Consider the following 21,208-nt stretch of genomic DNA (forward strand, 5'->3'; position numbering starts at 1 on the left):
GTGAAGAGCATTCCAGGCAGGGCCAGAAGGCACAAAGGCCCTGAGGTCGGCGTGTGCCCTGTACGTTGGAAGGAGGAGGTCAGTGAGGCTGGAGGGGAGTGGGGCTCAGGGTGTGCACCAGGCAGGGGACAGACAAGGAGGTGGCAGAGGCAACAGGGGGCCAGTTTCTGCAGGGCCTCATACGCCACTGTAAGGACCTGGGCTTCTGCACTCAACGAGGCAAGAAGCTCTTTAAGGATTTTGCACATACAGGCACAACTTGACGTGACTTAAACTTTCCCACCATCACTTTGGCTGCTGTGTTGAGTACAGAAAGAACAAAAGCAGGGAGACAACTGGAGGGCCACAGCAACAACCCTGGAGAAAAGCCACGGTGACTGGGGATGCAGGTGGGGTGCGGGGTGGGTAGAAAGAAGTGGTCTGATTGTCCATATATTTTGAAGAGTAGAGCCAACAAGATTTACTAATGCTGTGGATGTGAGGTGTGAAAGAAAGAGAAGTCAAGGATGACTCCAAGGTTTTTGGCACAGGAGGACAGAGTTAGCATCAGAAGAATGCAGGAAAACAGCAGTTCTGGGGACAAGACAGAGCATTTGGATGAGCTCCCTATTGGAGATGGTGAACAGGAAATTAGACATAAGTGTCTGGAATTGAAGAAGGAATTCTGAGATAGAGAATAAACGTGGGAGTCGCTAGGATATATGGGTAGTCATGAGACTGGATCCCTGAAGGAATGAGGAAAGGTAGGGAAGGTAGGAAAGGTAAAAGTCCAAGAGCTCAGGGGACCCTTCCAGCACTGAGAAGTTGAGCAGATGAGCAGGAACCAGCAAAAGAGATTGAGGAGTGGTGAGCTTGGAGGCAAACCTGTACGGTGGGAGATCCCTGAAGCCAAGGAAAGGGGAAGAGAAAATCAGCAACACTGAACAGAAAGCTACACTGGAGGAAATTAATCTCTTTAGAAACATGGCTGATAAGGTCTCTGTATTTAAATGAGAATGTTGAGCAGGTGTAACGGATGTAAGAGGTTTCTGAAATTCCTAATTAATTAATAAAATCCCTTATACAAGAAAATGACAGACTATTTGATGTGAACATGAGACACAAAAGAGAACCAGCAGAGAAGCAAAAGATGATGCTGACCCTGAAACATATTTCCTAGAAAACTGGGCAGAGGGTTTCAATGAGTTACCAGGATAAAATGGATCCAGTGCATACTGTTAGTTACTGCTGACCACATAACAAACTGCCAACTGGGAAAGTACACATAGATTTTTATACCTTAGGGATGTTCTGTGAATTTCCATTTGTCCTTTCACGGTCTGTCCAAATTTTTGACATAAAAACTCCCCAAGAGCCTATTATAAACAACCATTAGAAAGTACAGATCTCCAAATGATAATTACAGTCAATACTCTGGAATCTAATAAAATTGTAAACAGCAATTACTGCTGGAATGCAACATCTTTATCTGCTCCTTGATGCACTTTTGTATTTTACTCATGGTCTCAAATAGACCTGCGTAATTTAGACAAAACAAGTTGGTTAAGCATATGCATTCCAATGCTGAGCCCGAAAAGGTGCCTGAACAGTCTTTAGAGAAGGCTGCCTTATCAAGAGTACCTGGTCTCATCATAAAAGGTGTGTGTGTGTGAGTGTGAGCGATCCTCTGAGCTACTCACCTGGTAAGACAGCAAACACTCTTCACAGATCAACTCATTCAGTCCGCACATTGCTGAAGACCACACAGCCATAAGAGGTGTTGCTGCTGAGATGTGAAGCCGGTCAGCCTGACACCAGTCCAGCATCCTTAACCTCCATGTGCCACCCACGTCTCCTTAGAAGCACATGGTCTCCCTCTCCTCAGGCCCTGCTCCTCTGTCCCCACTTTTCCAGACACTCCTACCATGATGACTGTTCGTTCATCTGGCACTTTCCTTTTATTGCTTCATGTCTTTTTCATGCATTCATATTGCTAGCGTCATAATTAGACTTAAGTTTCTTGTGGGCAAAAACTTTTTCTATTTTTCTTGGCCTCCTCCTGTTAGGCCTTTTGCATAACAGGCAGTAAATATCTGATTATGTGTAAATAATGCAATACAGCAGTTATGTTTTCAGCACCTCCAAATAAATGGACAGCAACTCTCTTGAAAAGCTGGTTATGTAACCAAATCCACCACTAATGGGAAAGGGAGCTGAATAATTTACCAGTTATAAGATTTCCTTGGTCTCCTCAAGGCTAGACACATGATTTGACCCATATTCTGACAGAATTTGAGATGAAAAGTGTTTTTTAATGGGATTTACAATTCAGACACAATTCTGTCTAAATAGGAAAGGAACGTTTAGTGAGCCCTGACCCAGCCCCGTGTGCTTTACCTATGTTGCATTATTTAAGGCTGACATATCTCTCAATGGTAGGTATTGCTCTGTCTTTACAGATAAGGAAACAGAATCAAAAAGCTCAGCCAGGCCAGGAAGTGGGAAAGCTCATTTTGAGGTGAGTCTAATGCTTTTCCCGCTACACCAAACTACCTTTTAAAATTAAAGGAAAGGAATTTACATGAAAAACAGCACTAAATTTAAAAGAAACTGTTCATGTTAAAGATTCTATCAAACAATTAAAAATAGTAGTTAATGCAAAGAATTAACTCAAAAAAAAAAAAGACCATAAATTACAGAACATACTAATCTAAAATGCAAACTACTCAAAAAAAATGTAGCAATTCAATGTAGGCAAACCTAGAAAAGTAGATAGAGAAGGTATAATATGCATAGCATGAGAGAAACAAATAGAAGCCCCATTATCAGAAAGGTGATTTAAAACTATTTTCCCAGAACGAAATGACAATGTCTATAAAGGATGTCAAATGGCAGGATATTACATGGGTTTTCTTTTTTTCAGTGAGGAATTAAGAGACAATACCAAACCTAAGTTCCTAAGAATTTTAGACTTTTCAAACCAAAACAAGATTTAACACAAGTTTTCTAAAATGAAAATAAGAATTAGTTCCCAACCTTTGAGAAGACTAGGGCTTGGTGGAAAATATACACACAAATCATAAAAAGCAGAATAATCCCACCTAGTCTGAAGAGTAAAGAACCATAAAAGACGTTATTTCAGCTTTACTGAAATATAACTCACAATTGAGAGGTTTTTAGTATACTCACAGAAATCACAAAATTTGAAAACCAGAAGAAACCTTAATCATTATATAGCCTAGTGTTTCCCAAAATTTTTTCTACTGAACTGTACCAGTCTCATTGGCTACTTTATGAAAGATAATTTTACTGGTCAAATTGTTTCGGTAAACACTGCATACCTGCATACTCTATCTCCCCCTTGGAAAATCATGGTGCAAAATTAATGGGTCTGAGAAGTCCTGCAGAGAAGTCTCAGGATATCCCAATTTATCTGACCATGCAATCTCTTTTCATGGAACATGCACTAAGAGTCCATCAAATCAGCGTTTCAACACTGATGCTTTGGAAAACCCTCATTTATTCCAACCCCTTAACTTCCCAGGTAAAGAAATAGAGCAACTGAAGTTCAATTGGCTTGATTGTGAGCTTACAGCTCTTTCTTTCATCTGATGCATGAACAAATATTTGCAAGTAAAAGTATGTTTACTGTTCATCACCAAGCCAGAACCAGAAACTAGATTTCCAGACTTCTGGTCCAATGACATGTAGCATTGTAGAAACAACAAAAACTGAAGCTCTGAGGCCCACAGCTGACAAGTTCTCTAGAAGAAACCACACAGAAGTGAGGCTACTACCTTAGACTGGGAAAAAAAAAAAAAAAGCACAGACTTGTAAAATTAATGTGCTCAAATACTAAAACAGTTCAAATTTATAAAGAAAAACTAACAGATATTCACTATTACACCATAAAAAAATACAAAATTTTGTAGAAGAGTTTTGGATAAACGATCAGTAAAAGTGATAAAAGCTATTTCTTAAAACTAGACTCAGTCACCCCTTGGTGGGCATTCTCTGTATACCGATTAGCAACAGAAAACTAAGAAGAAGGTTAGGACAATGACTGCATGGATGCGACCCTAATATTTAAAATACGAGAAAACCAAGTAAAATACTGAAATCATCTTCTCAACCTGATAGTAAGGAAAAAATGATCCAAAAGTATGTAAGTAGAGACAGAAACAAACAACAAAAGAATAAAAGCCATAAGCCTAAAGGGCAGTGGAAAACAATCTACATGCATCATGTACACAATTAAATACGTGCAAGCTGAACTCTGCCAAGAGAAAGGAGATTCACCACTATTCCACCTGCCTCTCTCCAAATGCTCCAGCCCCACTGAGTTCAGATCTCCCCAGTATCTGACCTTTTCTCTGACTTGGCTGTTGGCTGGCTCACCCCCAAGCCCCATCCCCTGCCCTTACCTCTACCTGAAAATACTACTGACTTAAGAATCATCCCCAACAGCCCCACTTCTGCATCATCTTCCCAGCTGAGAGCCACACCAGACTCTACGTCCTGATAGACTGTTGTGCGTGCGTAAAGCCTGGCCTGTGTGCACCTGCGGACCTGATCCCCACCCCACCCCCATCCCGCTGCACGTGGCCTGTGCCAGTTTCACCTTTAGATCTAGCAGCAGCTGCAGCCATGCATCCTCACTTCAGCTAACCACCACCCAGTGCTCACTGGGAGCTCCACGGGGAGCACCCACCTCCCAGGAGCACCGTGCCCTCTAATCCCAACAGCAGAACCAGGCCAGAGGAACCCTGAGCAGCTGCCTCACTGAGGAGGGAACTCCCATGGGGTGCCGGCAGGCAGAGGACAAGGGCACCACACAGCTAACCAGGGGGCATCACTGGGATTAACCACAATAACAGAAACATGAAAGTGAACATTTAAGGTAACACTAAACTTTTAGGCCCGCTCAAACACTCTCAGGTTAAATAAATAAAGAAATACAGGCAGAGCTTCAAGGAATACAATCAAATCCTAAATCAGGATGCTAACATTTCACTATTCTAAGAACACAAATACATAAGCTATATAAGTATTAAGAAAATGAACTATAAAACAATCTATATTCTATTTGTTAAATTGTACTGTGAAAGTTATCACCTTTCTGTATATATCTTATATTTCACAAGGAAATAACTGAAATTCTGGAACTGTAACCCATAATATTCTTTGAAATTTGCTCCCTAACTACTTGTTAAATCATGCTTTCAAAGTTATGTACATATGTTAAATTTCAGAATGAAATAGGTATTAAAAATAAAAAAATAAAATTAAAAAAAAAGCTACATTAAGGAAATCTAGAAATAAAATAGAAATTAAAAATTATAAAAATCTCTCTATATATAACTCAACATGATAATCCAAAAGGCTAATCCCAAAATTAAAAAATTAATATAATAAAAATAATACATTTTATATATCTGGATATAGTACTCAGGTATATGTTTAAAAAGTAGTTAGTCATGACCACAGACACAGGGGACCGGTGGTTTGATGGGTTGAGCCCTCTACCATAGGTTTTACCCTTGGGAAGATGGTTGCTGCAAAGGAGAGGCTAGGCCTCCCTATAATTGTGCCTAAGAGCCTCCTCCCAAATGCCTCTTTGTTGCTCAGATGTGGCCCTCTCTCTCTAGCTAAGCCAACTTGAAAGGTGAAATCACTGCCCTCCCCCCTACGTGGGATCAGACACCCAGGGGAGTGAATCTCCCTGGCAACGTGGAATATGACTCCCGGGGAGGAATGTAGACCCGGCATCGTGGGACGGAGAACTTCTTCTTGACCAAAAGGGGGATGTGAAAGGAAATGAAATAAGCTTCAGTGGCAGAGAGATTCCAAAAGGAGCCGAGAGGTCACTCTGGTGGGCACTCTTACGCACACTTTAGACAACCCTTTTTAGGTTCTAAAGAATTGGGGTAGCTGGTGGTGGATACCTGAAACTATCAAACTACAACCCAGAACCCATGAATCTCAAAGACAATTGTATAAAAATGTAGCTTATGAGGGGTGACAATGGGACTGGGAAAGCCATAAGGACCACACTCCCCTTTGTCTAGTTTATGGATGGATGAGTAGAAAAATAGGGGAAGGAAACAAACAAACAAACAGACAAAGGTACCCAGTGTTCTTTTTTACTTCAATTGCTCGTTTTCACTTTAATTATTATTCTTGTTATTTTTGTGTGTGTGCTAATGAAGGTGTCAGGGATTGATTTAGGTGATGAATGTACAGCTATGTAATGGTACTGTGAACAATCGAATGTACGATTTGTTTTGTATGACTGCATGGTATGTGAATATATCTCAATAAAATGAAGATTAAAAAAATAAAAAAATTTTAAAAAAAGTAGCAGAAATATAAAAATTATAATACTAAAATGGATATAACAATAAGTAAATATATATTAAACATTATAGAAGAAATAAAGGAAGTTATTAAATAACTGATTTCAAAAGGGTATTTGACAGCAATGAATTATAGGAGAAAGCTTTTCAATGTTTAGCAAGGGTTTAGTTGCTTTAAGTGATTTGCTTCTCCAAAATATAAAATAGATTTTTCAGTAAGCAACTTATATTTGAAAATAAGTCAGGCTTGGAACTCTAGTGCATCGCTGGTGGGTTCGTAAAATGGTGCAGCCACTATGGAAAGCAATACGGCGGTCCCTCAGAAAGTTAAATTACCATACGACCCAGCAATTTCACTTCTAGATATTTATTCAAAGAAAGTGAAAACAGGCACTCAAACAGGTATTTGTATACCAGTGTGTACAGCCGCATTATTCACAATAGCCAAAAGGTGGAAACCACCCAAGTGCCCATCACACAACAGAATATTATTTGGCCCAAGAAAGAATATTACATGTTGTAACATGGCAGAACCTTGAAAACACTCTGCTCAGTGAAATAAGCAAGGCAACTAAGGGCAAATACTGCACGATATCACTTAAAAGAGATGACTAAAAACAGCAAATCTGCAGAGATAGAAAAATTACAGGTTACTTGGGGGCAGTAGGAGGGGGAAGCCGAAGTGTTTTACAAAAAAAAAAAAAAAGCAAGCCTGGAAAGGATCAAAATTTCTTAACAAATTAACTGTGTCTCGGAACAGCAACAAGAAGTTTAATTTTAAAACTAGTAACAAGCCCAATCCCCTGAATAATTATATTCACCTTTATATTTACACTTAAATGTATGTATTTATTTATGTGTGGGTACATGTAAATTCTTAGAAAATAAAATCAGTTGTATTTATTAGAAAAAAACACCGAATTAGGAAAGAAGGCTGGAACTCTAGTTCCTTCTTAATCCCAAAATTTTATCTGGACTCCTGTTTACCACACACAGGATAAGAAAGATGTATGCAAAAAAATTATACAGTCTTAAAGGGAGAAATAAAGGGCAATATGAATGAATTAAAAGATATCTTCAGCAAAGAATAAGAACTATTATAAATATAACATCAATTAAAATAACCCTATAATACACAGAAACTGATAAACTGATAGTTTAATACATGTGAGAAAACAAGTGGGTAAAAATACTAATATATGTTTTAAAGGCAATAAGGGTGAATTTGTTCTATTTAAGATATATTATAAAATCACAATTAACTAAACTATGAAATATTTATTTAAAAACAGATATATAAAAGATGGACTATAAAGACACTTAAAAAATAGGTTCTACCTATTTTAATAATTTATTCCAACAACTTTTGAATCAAAGGTTTTAGTAGTCTTGAATTACAGAAAGGGTCAGAATTAAACCACACCCACATCTCAGACAGGCAAAGAGGAATGAGAATGCATGAAGTAAGAGTTTTTAAAATACCAATTTACAATGAAAAAAAAATAGAATGGTCTATGCATCCCATTTTGGGAAGGAAGATAAATTCCTAAAGAATTGAAATCTATTATAACAATGTTCAAGTTTTTCATGCTAAAGTGTAATGACAATTCCCAATGTGAAATTCTTAGTATAGGGGAGATAAAATAAATATCACTAATGGCTATTTTATACATTTAGAGTTTGGACAAATATATGAGAGAAATATTTCATACTCAAAAGTTTTTGTTGAACCAACAGTTCATATCCAAAGAAATAATATATAATCATACAGAAAACATACATCCTCTTTAACACTTTTTAAAAACATCTTTTTTGAAATATAATTCAAATACCACAAAATTCACCAGTTTAAAGTATACAATTCAAAGCTTTTAGTATAATCCCAGAGCTGCACAACCACTACCACAATCTAAGTTTAGAAGATTGTCATCACTAAAAGAGATCCCACGTCCCTTACCAATCACTCCACCCTCTCCCCTACCTACCCTACCCCAAGCAAACAATAATCTTATTCTCTGCCTGTACAGATTTGCCTATTTTGGAGGTTTCGTGTTAACAGAACAATACAATATATGTTTTTTTAACTGGCTTTTTTCACTCAGCTTAATGTTTTCAAGGTTCATCCACGCAGTTAGCATGAGTCAGTACTTCTTTCTTTTTATTGTTGAATATTATTCCATTGTAGGCATATATCACATTTTGTTTATCCATGAATCAGTTAATGGACATTCGAGTTTTTTCCCCTCTTTTTGGTTAATACGGATAATAATATGGGTGTATGTTTTCATTTCTCTTGGGTACACAGACAGGAATGGAATTACTAGGTTATGCTCAACTTTAAAAAATGTTAACATTTAACTTTAAAGCAACTGCCAAACTGTTTTCCAGTGACTGCACCACTTTACATTCCCACCAGCAATGGATGAAGGTTCCAATTTCTCCACATCCTTGCCAGTACTTGTTACTGTCTTTTTGGATATAGGTATCCTAGTAGATATGCAGTAGTATATCACTGTGGTTTTGACTTGCGTATCCTTAATGACTTACGATGCTGAGCGTCTTTTCACATGCTTTTTGGCCACTTGCAGATCTTCTTTGGAGAAACTTCTATTCAGATCCTATGCCCATATTTTTTTTTTTTTTTTTTAATCATCATTTTATTGAGATATATTCACATACCACGCAGTCATACAAAACAAATCGTACTTTCGATTGTTCACAGTACCATTACATAGTTGTACATTCATCACCTAAATCAATCCCTGACACCTTCATTAGCACACACACAAAAATAACAAGAATAATAATTAGAGTGAAAAAGAGCAATTGAAGTAAAAAAGAACACTAGGTACCTTTGTCTGTTTGTTTGCTTCCCCTACTTTTCTACACATCGATCCATAAACTAGACAAAGTGGAGTTTGGTCCTTATGGCATTCCCAATCCCACTGTCACCCCTCATAAGCTACATTTTTATACAACTGTCTTCGAGATTCATGGGTTCTGGGTTGTAGTTTAATAGTTTCAGGTATCCACCACCAGCTACCCCAATTCTTTAGAACCTAAAAAAGGTTGTCTAAAGTGTGCGTAAGAGTGCCCACCAGAGTGATCTCTCGGCTCGTTTTGGAATCTCTCTGCCACTGAAGCTTATTTCATTTCCTTTCACATCCCCCTTTTGGTCAAGAAGATGTTCTCCGTCCCACGATGCCAGGTCTACATTCCTCCCCGGGAGTCATATTCCACGTTGCCAGGGAGATTCACTTCCCTGGGTGTCTGATCCCACGTAGGGGGAGGGCAGTGATTTCACCTTTCAAGTTGGCTTAGCCAGAGAGAGAGGGCCACATCTGAGCAACAAAGAGGCATTCAGGAGGAGACTCTTAGGCACAAATACAGGGAGGCCTAGCCTCTCCTTTGCAGCATCCGTCTTCCCAAGGGTAAAACTTATGGTAGAGGGCTCAACCCATCAAACCACCAGTCCCCTATGTCTGTGGTCATGTTAGCAACCATGGAGGTGGGGTAGGCGAATACCCCTGCATTCTCCACAGGCTCCTCAAGGGGGCACTACATCGTTTTTTTTTTTTTTTTTTTTTTTCCTTGTTTGTCTTTTTTCTTTTTTTCTTTTTTTTTAACTTTCCCTTCTTTTTTCAAATCAACTGTATGAAAAAAAAAGTTAAAAAGAAAACAAAAAAAAACAAACATACAATAAAAGAACATTTCAAAGAGACCATAGCAAGGGAGTAAGAAAAAGACAACTAACCTAAGATAACTGCTTAACTTCCAACATGTTCCTACTTTACCCCAAGAAAGTTACATACTATAGCAACATTTCAGTGAACTTGTTCCTACTACATCCATCAGAAATTAACAGACCATAGTCATTTCTGGGCATCCCCAGAACGTTAAATAGCTTATCTGTTCTTCTTGGATTATTGTTCCCCCTTCCTTAATTGCTCTCTACTGCTAGTTCCCCTACATTCTACATTATAAACCATTTGTTTTACATTTTTCAAAGTTCACATTAGTGGTAGCATATAATATTTCTCTTTTTGTGCCTGGCTTATTTCGCTCAGCATTATGTCTTCAAGGTTCATCCATGTTGTCATATGTTTCACCAGATCATTCCTTCTTACTGCCGCGTAGTATTCCATCGTGTGTATATACCACATTTTATTTATCCACTCATCTGTTGATGGACATTTGGGTTGTTTCCATCTCTTGGCAATTGTGAATAATGCTGCTATGAACATTGGCGTGCAGATATCTGTTCGTGTCACTGCTTTCCGATCTTCCGGGTATATCCCGAGAAGTGCAATCGCTGGATCGAATGGTAGCTCTATCTCTAGTTTTCTAAGGAACTGCCAGACTGACTTCCAGAGTGGCTGAACCATTATACAGTCCCACCAACAATGAATAAGAGTTCCAATTTCTCCACATCCCCTCCAGCATTTGTAGTTTCCTGTTTGTTTAATGGCAGCCATTCTAACCGGTGTTAGATGGTATCTCATTGTGGTCTTAATTTGCATCTCTCTAATAGCTAGTGAAGCTGAACATTTTTTCATGTGTTTCTTGGCCATTTGTATTTCCTCTTCAGAGAACTGTCTTTTCATATCTTTTGCCCATTTTATAATTGGACCGACTGTACTATTGTCATTGAGTTGTAGGATTTCTTTGTATATGCAAGATATCAGTCTTTTGTCAGATACATGGTTTCCAAAAATTTTTTCCCATTGAGTTGGCTGCCTCTTTACCTTTTTGAGAAATTCCTTTGAGGTGCAGAAACTTCTAAGCTTGAGGAGTTCCCATTTATCTATTTTCTCTTTTGTTGCTTGTGCTTTGGGTGTAAAGTCTAGGAAGTGGCCTCCTAATACAAGGTCTTGAAGATGTTTTCCTACATTATCTTCTAGGAGTTTAATGGTACTTTCTTTTATATTGAGATCTTTGGTCCATTTTGAGTTAATTTTTGTGTAGGGGGTGAGGTAGGGGTCCTCTTTCATTCTTTTGGATATGGATATCCAACTCTCCCAGCCCCATTTGTTGAAAAGACCATTATGGCTCAGTTCGGTGACTTTGGGGGCCTTATCAAAGATCAGTCGGCCATAGATCTGAGGGTCTATCTCTGAATTCTCAATTCGATTCCATTGATCTATATGTCTATCTTTGTGCCAGTACCATGCTGTTTTGGCAACTGTGGCTTTATAATAAGCTTCAAAGTCAAGGAGTGTAAGTCCTCCCACTTCGTTTTTCTTTTTTAAAGTGTCTTTAGCAATTCGAGGCATCTTCCCTTTCCAAATAAATTTGATAACTAGCTTTTCCAAGTCTGCAAAGTAGGTTGTTGGAATTTTGATTGGGATTGCATTGAATCTGTAGATGAGTTTGGGTAGAATTGACATCTTAATGACATTTAGCCTTCCTATCCATGAACATGGAATATTTTTCCATCTTTTAAGGTCCCCTTCTATTTCTTTTAGTAGAGTTATGTAGTTTTCTTTGTATAGGTCTTTTACATCTTTGGTTAAGTTTATTCCTAGGTACTTGATTTTTTTAGTTGCTATTGAAAATGGTATCTTTTTCTTGAGTGTCTCTTCAGTTTGTTCATTTCTAGCATATAGAAACATTACTGACTTATGTGCATTAATCTTGTATCCCGCTACTTTGCTAAATTTGTTTATTAGCTCTAGTAGGTGTATCGTTGATTTCTCAGGGTTTTCTAGATATAAGATCATATCATCTGCAAACAATGACAGTTTTACTTCTTCTTTTCCAATTTGGATGCCTTTTATTTCTTTGTCTTGCCGGATTGCCCTGGCTAGCACTTCCAGCACAATGTTGAATAACAGTGGTGACAGCGGGCATCCTTGTCTTGTTCCTGATCTTAGAGGGAAGGCTTTCAGTCTCTCACCATTGAGTACTATGCTGGCTGTGGGTTTTTCATATATGCTCTTTATCATGTTGAGGAAGTTTCCTTCAATTCCTACCTTTTGAAGTGTTTTTATCAAAAACGGATGTTGGATTTTGTCAAATGCTTTTTCAGCATCTATTGAGATGATCAATTGATTTTTCCCTTTCGAGTTTTTAATGTGTTGTAATACGTTGATTGTTTTTCTTATGTTGAACCATCCTTGCATGCCTGGAATGAACCCCACTTGGTCATGGTGTATGATTTTTTTAATGTGTCTTTGGATTCGATTTGCAAGTATTTTGTTGAGGATTTTTGCATCTATATTCATTAGGGAGATTGGCCGGTAGTTTTCCTTTTTTGTAGCATCTTTGCCTGGTTTTGGTATTAGATTGATGTTAGCTTCATAAAATGAATTAGGTAGTGTTCCATTTTTTTCAATGTTTTGAAAGAGTTTGAGTAAGATTGGTGTCAGTTCTTTCTGGAAAGTTTGGTAGAATTCCCCTGTGAAGCCATCTGGCCCTGGGCATTTATTTGTGGGAAGATTTTTGATGGCTGATTGGATCTCTTTGCTTGTGATGGGTTGGTTGAGGTCTTCTATTTCTTCTCTCGTCAGTCTAGGTTGTTCATATGTTTCCAGGAAATTGTCCATTTCTTCTACATTATCCAGTTTGTTGCCATACAGTTGTTCATAATATCCTCTTATAATTTTTTTAATTTCTTCAGGATCTGCAGTTATGTCACCTTTTTCATTCATTATTTTGTTTATATGGGTCTTCTCTCTTTTTGATTTTGTCAGTCTAGCTAGGGGCTTGTCAATCTTGTTGATCTTCTCAAAGAACCAACTTTTGGTGATATTTATCCTTTCTATTGTTTTTTTGTTCTCTATGTCATTTATTTCTGCTTTAATCCTTGTTATTTCTTTTCTTGTACTTGGTTTAGGATTGGTTTGCTGTTCATTTTCTAGCTTCTTCAGTTGATCCATTAGTTCTTTGATTTTGGCTCTTTCTTCCTTTTTAATATATGCGTTTAGTGCTATAAATTTCCCCCTTAGCACTGCTTTTGCTGCATCCCATAGGTTTTGGTATGTTGTGTTCTCATTTTCATTCGTCTCTATATATTTAGCAATTTCTCTTGCTATTTCTTCTTTAACCCACTGATTGTTTAGGAGTGTGTTGTTTAACCTCCAGGTATTTGTGAATTTTCTAAGTCTCTGATGGTTATTGACTTCTAATTGTATTCCATTGTGGTCAGAGAATGTGCTTTGAATAATTTCAATCTTTTTAAATTTATTGAGGCTTGTTTTATGTCCCAGCATATGATCTATTCTGGAGAAAGTTCCGTGAGCACTAGAAAAGTATGTGTATCCTGTTGATTTGGGATGTAATGTCCTGTAGATGTCTGTTAAATCTAATTCATTTATCAGATTGTTTAGGTTTTCAATTTCCTTATTGGTCTTCTGTCTGGTTGATCTATCTATAGGAGAGAGTGTTGTGTTGAAGTCTCCCACAATTATTGTGGAAACATCAATTGCTTCCTTTAGTTTTGCCAATGTTTCTCTCATGTATTTTGTGGCACCTTGATTGGGTGCATAGACATTTACGATTGTTATTTCTTCTTGCTGAATTGCCCCTTTTATTAGTATGTAGTGGCCTTCTTTGTCTCTCAAAACATCCCTGCATTTGAAGTCTATTTTATCTGAGATTAATATTGCTACACCTGCTTTCTTTTGGCTGTAGCTTGCATGAAATATTTTTTTCCATCCTTTCACTTTCAGTTTCTTTGTGTCCCTGTGTCTAAGATGAGTCTCTTGTATGCAACATATTGATGGTTCATTTTTTTTGATCCATTCTGCGAATCTATATCTTTTAATTGGGGAGTTTAATCCATTTACATTCAACGTTAAAACCGTGAAGGCATTTCTTGAATCGGCCATCTTATCCTTTGGATTATGTTTGCCATATTTTTCCCTCTCTCTATTAATATCCTTTATTGTACCCATACCGAATCTCTTTAGTACTGAACCTTTCTCCAAGTCTCTCTGTCCTGTCTTTGTTTCTCTGTCTGTAAGGCTCCCTTTAGTATCTCCAGTAGGGCAGGTCTCTTGTTAGCAAATTCTCTCAGCATTTCTTTGTCTGTGAAAAATTTAAGCTCTCCCTCAAATTTGAAGGAGAGCTTTGCTGGATAAAGTATTCTTGGCTGGAAATTCCTCTCACTCAGAATTTTAAATATATCGTGCCACTGCCTTCTTGCCTCCATGGTGGCTGCTGAGTAGTCACTACTTAGTCTTATGCTGTTTCCTTTGTATGTGGTGAATTGCTTTTCTCTTGCTGCTTTCAGAACTTGCTCCTTCTCTTCTATGTTTGACAGTGTGATCAGTATATGTCTCGGAGTGGGTTTTTTTGGATTTATTCTATTTGGAGTTCGCTGAGCATTTATGGTTTGTGTATTTATGTTGTTTAGAAGATTTGGGAAGTTTTCCCCAACAATTTCTTTGAATACTCTTCCTAGACCTTTACCTTTTTCTTCCCCTTCTGGGACACCAATGAGTCTTATATTCGGACGTTTCATATTATCTATCATATCCCTGAGGTCCATTTCGAGTTTTTCAATTTTTTTCCCCATTCTTTCTTTTATGCTTTCATTTTCCATTCTGTCATCTTCCAGGTCACTGATTCGTTGTTCAACTTCCTCTAGTCTTGTACTATGAGTGTCCAGAATCTTTTTAATTTGGTCAACAGTTTCTTTAATTTCCATAAGATCATCCATTTTTTTATTTAGTCTTGCAATGTCTTCTTTATGCTCTTCTAGGGTCTTCTTGATTTCCTTCATATCCCGTACTAGGGTCTCATTGTTCATCTTTAGTTCTTTGAGTAGCTGCTCTAGGTGTGTCTCTTCTGGTCTTTTGATTTGGGTGCTTGGGCTTGGGTTATCCATATCGTCTGGTTTTTTCATATGCTTTATAATTTTCTGTTGTTTTTGGCCTCGTGGCATTTGCTGACCTTGATAGGGTTCTTTTAGGGTTTGTAGACCAGTTGAAGTCCTTATCTCTAATTTATCAGATCCACAGCCCCGTGGAGTACACTTTCTCTAACTAACCAGCAGGTGGCGTCCACGAGCCACCTGTTCTCCACAAGCCAGATCTCCCCTGCTCAGCCTTTTTGGTGAGTGGGGGAGTGAGTCCCGTGGGGCGCAATTGGTGTCCCAAGCTTGCGTGTGTAGTTGGTGTTGCCTGCCCCGTATGTGGGGCGTGTTTCTGGGCAGTCGGGGAGGGGGGGTGGCCCTAACAATCAAATCTCCCTGATGATCCTAGAGTTTTAAAGCTACTGCAATAGTCTAATCCTTCAGTTCAGTCCTGCCACAGTTTGTCTCTGCCACTGACCCACAAGTCTTTGGTATTGGCGTATGGCTCCTGAGACTTGCAAGTGGGCCCCTCTTCCAGGCTGTGCACCCCGGGTCCTCTGTTGAGGGATGACTGTGCTATGTCACAGGTGAGTGCCGTCCCCCCAGGGCAGTTCTGGGCTGCTGGGCTGTGTTGGGAGGCTCCCAGTCTGCTCAAATGATGGCTGAATGGGGCTCTGTTAATTCACACTGCTCCCCCTTCCCAGCTCTGGGACATTCAGCTGAGGTTGCAGGGAAGGCTAATGTCCACGCCCAGTTTTGTGGTGTGTGCCTGTTATTTGAAGCACTTCCGTCACACTGGGTTGTCTGGGGCAGCTCTGGGCTATGGGGCTGGCGATGGGCAGGAGTGTTTCCTGTCCACCAGGATGGTGGCTGTGAGCGGACACCCCCCTTTTCTTGGGAAGTTGTGTTGTTTAGTGAATTTTCTCAGCCACTGGATTATTGCCTTTTGTCTCAGAGCTCTCTTAGTTCTGCTCTTGACTTGCCGTGCCCAAATTTCAATTCTTTGAAGCTTTCTGTATTGAGCTTCTTAGAGTAATTGTTTTAGAAAAAGCAAAAAGGATTTAAAAAAAAAAAAAAAAACAAAAACGGCCCTCCTCAGAGATCTAATGGGTTATTGAAATGCTAATAGACAAAGCAACCAGGGCCATTAAGGAAAAGTGCCCAGGGCAGAGAGATCAGCCTTGCTTTGGGATTTGCATATGCGCCTCAAGGCCTGATCTCCGCCCTTCCCCTTTCTGTGTTCACCAGAACTCCAAAAATCCTCTGCTTTTATTTTGGAGTTTTTCGTGTTGTTTTTTTTCTATGCCTGTCTCCTCTCTGCTGGGCTGACTGCTCTCAGAGTCTCTGGTGTCTGGCCTCAGTCTATCTATGGTTGGAGTTTGAATCAGTAGAATGAGTTTCCGGTAAGAGCAGCCACTGCAATTCTCCCTTCTCCTTCCTGGAGCTGACAGCCCCTCCTCCCCCGGGACTGAGCCCGGCAGGGAGGGGCGCGGGTCCCCTGGCCGCAAAAACTTACAGATTTCGCTGATCTCAGCAGTTCCACGTTTTCATGAGTGTTGTATGAAGTATGCCCAAAGACAGATTGCTCTGTGGTGTCCAGTCCACGCAGTTCCTGGCTTTTTACCTACTTTCCTGGAGGAGTAACTAAAACATACAGCTCACCAGTCTGCCATCTTGCCCCGCCTCCCGGTAACAGTCCTCCTATGCCCATTTTTAATTGGGTTCTGTGTCTTTTTCTTGTTGAGTTGTAAGGGTTCTTTATATATTCTGGAGACAAATCCTTTATCAGATATATAATTTGCAAATATATTCCCCCAACCTATGGGTTGTTTTTTTGAAGCACCAAAGTGTTTAACTTTGATGTAGTCCAATTTATGTATTTATTCTTTGCCATTTGTGCTTTTAGTGTCACATCTTAGAAACCACTGCCTAATCTAAGAGTTTTATAGTTTTAGCTCTTATGTGTAGGTCTATGACTTATTCTGAGTTAACTTTTGTATATGGTGTGAGATAGGGATCAACTTCATCCTCTTGCATGAAGATATCTAGTTATCCCAATACCATTCGTTGAAAAGCCTTTTCTTTTCCACTGTCTCGAAGCTCTTATAAAAAATCAATGTAAAAATTCACTCCATTGCTATATCTGTCTGTTTTTATGTCAGGACAGCACTGTCTGGATTCCTGTAGTTTTATAGTAAATTTTGAAATCAGAAACTGTAAATCTTCTAACTTTCTTCTTTTTTTCAAAACTGTTTTGGCTATTCTGGGTTCCTTGGGTTTCCTCATGAATTTCAGGAACAGTCTAGTCTGTCAATGTCTGCAAAAAAGCAAGCTGTGATTTTAACAGGGATTGCACTGACTCTGAAGATCAGTTTGGGGAGGGTTACCATCATAGCAGTATTGCCTTCTGACCTACGAACATGGGGTGTCTTTTCAGTAATCCTGTAAGAACTATTTTAAATTATTTTAATTTTCATCATTATAGAAATAAAACTAAATTGAAAATAAAACTATGAGGAGGAACACTGCTGTTGAGACCAGGCACGAAAGAAGGAACAATAGGACTCGAGTATAATCTCTCATCATATAACAAGAGCGTCAGAGCTGCTCATACTTTTTGCTACAATTAATGACACCAGCGGTGACCCAAGGAAAAAAAGAAAAAAAAAAAAAAAAAAAAAAAAAAAAAAATATATATATATATATATATATATATATATATATATATATATATAAGGTATTTATAGCAGTACTTGCTGTCACAGTGAAATTTTGGGAAACATGTTTGGAAAAGACTGGGAAACAACAGGGAACAGCAAAATAGCCCAACTACAATTTTCCAACAATGGGGAAATTCCAATTACTAAAACACTGTGGAAACTGAAATAGTCTGCAGACATTTATAAAAACTATGTTGGTACATGAAAACATAAGATTTGTAAACAAAATTGCATAAAGCCTCATATGTATATTGGGATGACAAAATAATTTGAAGCAAAGCAACTTAAAATTTACTTATCACAAAGTTGTTATTTTTATGGAGTTGCTTAACTTCTTAAAATAAACCTGTGTGTGTGTGTGTGTGTGTGTGTGTGTTTTAAAATGGCAGGACCTGCTCGCCACCTGTATCCTGCAGAAGCACTCATCCTGACAACCCACTGACATGTGACTCAGCAATAATGCTGCTGAGCAGAATCAGTTTCGCAATATCAACGGCAAGGACACCAATCGTTTCTGCACATCGCCTACCCCTAGGACTGTGGCTGACGCAGGCAAAGGAAGGCGCTTCCTCTTACGCACACTTGATGAGCTCAGGGATATAAATCAATGGCAGCCTCCAAATTGCTTTTCAGCCCAACAGCTTGTAAAGACAGGGTTAAAAGAATAGCAAATGAGCTTAAGTTATTAGCAACTTGAGTTACTATCATCTTCTCATTCCAGTGAACAGTCATTAAACCAGGCAGTACAGATTTGCCTAGCTGCACAGTGAAGACAAATACATCCTCCACTTCCCCTGCACCAGATTAATCTCTCAATTTGATTACCTTAAGAATAAATGGCAACCCCACTCTTTGGTGCCTAAAGTAATGAAGAGAACCACAGAGGATGGAGAAAGAGAAGACTGCAATGAATGGAACTTCAGGGAATTATTTCTCTTCCTGCATTGCCTTTTTCCTGATCCTATAAACAGCAACGTTACATCATGCTGACATGGCAAGCTGTTCAAACACAAAAGGCAAAGGAGGGCTGGGCTGCTCCCACACAGCTCTGAAAACGTCCATGCGGCCCAGACACGCAGGGCAGTGGCAAAAGCCCCTCTGGGCTTGGTACTTCTGCACTGGACCCTGCTCTCAACTGACCCCCACAGACCCTCTTCTCGCTTTTCTGATAAATTAATACCTAGAGATCAACATCCACTTTTCTGTCCCTCCCACAATCATGAACTGATGGGAGAGAGGAACAACACAGACCTCTCACCTGTTCTGGGGAATGCCCATAAACCACGTGATTTTACCTTAATAAAAGTACAGGGAGAAAGCTTTTTTTTTTTTAATAGGTATCTCTCATAATTGATGACGACCTGAAATAATGGGTGGAAAGAAGGTCCAGAAACAGAACATGCATACACTGGGGTAGAAGCATGGAAGGCCTTCACCCAGAACATCATAGGGTTATAGAAAATAAGCTTAAGAATCTCCTGGAAGGAAACAGGACTCCAGGGTGACATAAATATAGTGAAGCAAAGGTCAACCATCAAGGCAGTAAGCACTCCTGGGAGACAGAAGCCACAGCCTGTCGCTGGACCTTTCTCAGCAGGGAGAGGTAGAGAGAAGGGGGCTGCCAACCAAATGAGCAGACTCGGGCATGAGAGGGCTGTCTTTAAAGGACAGACAGACAAACAAGTGAGCTTCAAGGAAGGGTTCCAGAAGCAAGGACCACATCTGCCTTATTTCAAAGGGTAGAAGGCACTGGTCTTTACGGAAATATGAAGAATTGTTTAAGTCTTGATTCCTGACAGACTGAAGGGGCTTACTTATAGTTGAGAGTTGCTGGTAAAACAAATAGACCAATGTCATTTTTATGTACGTTTGTGTGTATGTATAGACAACATATAGGTATATTATATATATATTTATACACATACGCACATATACATATATAAAGTTCACTATAACTTCTGCAGTGTGGCCTGTAGGTCTTGAACAAACATCCACTTGTTCTCATGAAACCACTGCAATTGTTTAAGAAGTGGTTTTAGTAAAGTGCCCACTCAGGTTGAGAAGCTTAAGTGGAGTATAGGATATCTTGTCCTCTCATCTCTGTACTCCCAGAAGCAAGGGTCTCAGTCAAATTCATGTACTTTTTACTTCATTTCTATTTAATTCCATGTTTTATAGTCACATCTTTGAAATACAGGGTGTGACTCTAAAAAAATGAGACTGATTCTTTAACAGGCATACTAGAATTTAAATCTCTGACCCAATATTCCTCCTATTCTAATTGGTAGACATATTTCTGCGTCTTCTGAGGACTGGCTTCGGAAATAGGTTTAGATACCACACAAGCACAGCATAAGTCCTCAACCACCACACTTCCTTTCTTTAAGAAGGGACACTGCGGGATACTGATTACGTGCTTCAACTTGGCGGGCCTGGGCCAGGGGACCGGATCCGCCCCTGGGGAGGGTGGTGGGCACGGGAGACAGCGCCCTCCATAGCCCCCCAGGCCTGGGAAAGTGAGGCCGGAGGCAGGCCCCATTTCCTCACCCAAAATACCACCGTTAGGGGAGGCTTGCCGGAGGGAACCGCCTTTTCCCCACCCCCTTGTCTTGCCCGTACACTCCCCGTTGCCAGTGCAACTCCCACCACCACCAGTGCGCATACACTGTTGCCAGACACCGTTGCCAGAGCAACTCCCGCCCCTTTTCAAACAACCTCCACGCCCTCTTAGAACCAATCCTAACCTCCGCACCCTCTCAGAACCAATCCTAGCCTTTATCCCCTCAGCATTGGCTTGTAACAACCCCCGCCCTCTATGCCAGCCTATATAACCTGTGCTCACCCCTGAATAAAGCCCTTTTGTCCTTTTTGTTCTACCCCTACTGGAGGAAGAGTGTCTTGTCTTTCCCTTCTCGCCGCCCTCCACACCTTGCACGCCACCGCCGGGGACCTGGCCAAGTCCCCCGCCTCGCCCTCGCCTCCGGGAAAGAGCCCCCGCCGCCGGTACCCTCTGAGCAACGCCGAGAGCCGAGGGTTCAGCAACCGGCCGCCCCCCCCCCCCGAAGCAGTAAACGCGACCGCAGGACACCACTCACACCTTTTCACTCCCCAACTATTCACGGGGGGATGGGGGGGGTGGGGGGCAGTTCTGTGCCAGGCCCACCCTAGGTTTAAACACACGAGCTGGCAGTATCAAAAGAGGGATGGGCCCAAGCTTAGTTTCAAATAAAGTTAGTCTCCTTACTAAATATTACTAAATAGTCACACCATATAAAGTATGAAAGTATGCAAACATATAAAACCAAATGCATATATATATATTACATACTACATAGACTACTAAAACAGAATGTGAG

General features: G+C 39.8%; 1 protein-coding gene across 2 annotated transcripts in view; it reads right to left on the minus strand.

Moving 5' to 3' along the window:
- The window catches only part of TTC39C (tetratricopeptide repeat domain 39C), a 168,832-nt gene that overhangs the window by 33,987 nt on the left and 113,637 nt on the right, over positions 1 to 21,208 (minus strand). The window lies entirely within an intron of this gene.

The sequence above is a fragment of the Choloepus didactylus genome, chromosome 16 (genome assembly GCF_015220235.1).
Source record: "Choloepus didactylus isolate mChoDid1 chromosome 16, mChoDid1.pri, whole genome shotgun sequence".
Lineage (NCBI taxonomy): Eukaryota > Metazoa > Chordata > Mammalia > Pilosa > Megalonychidae > Choloepus > Choloepus didactylus.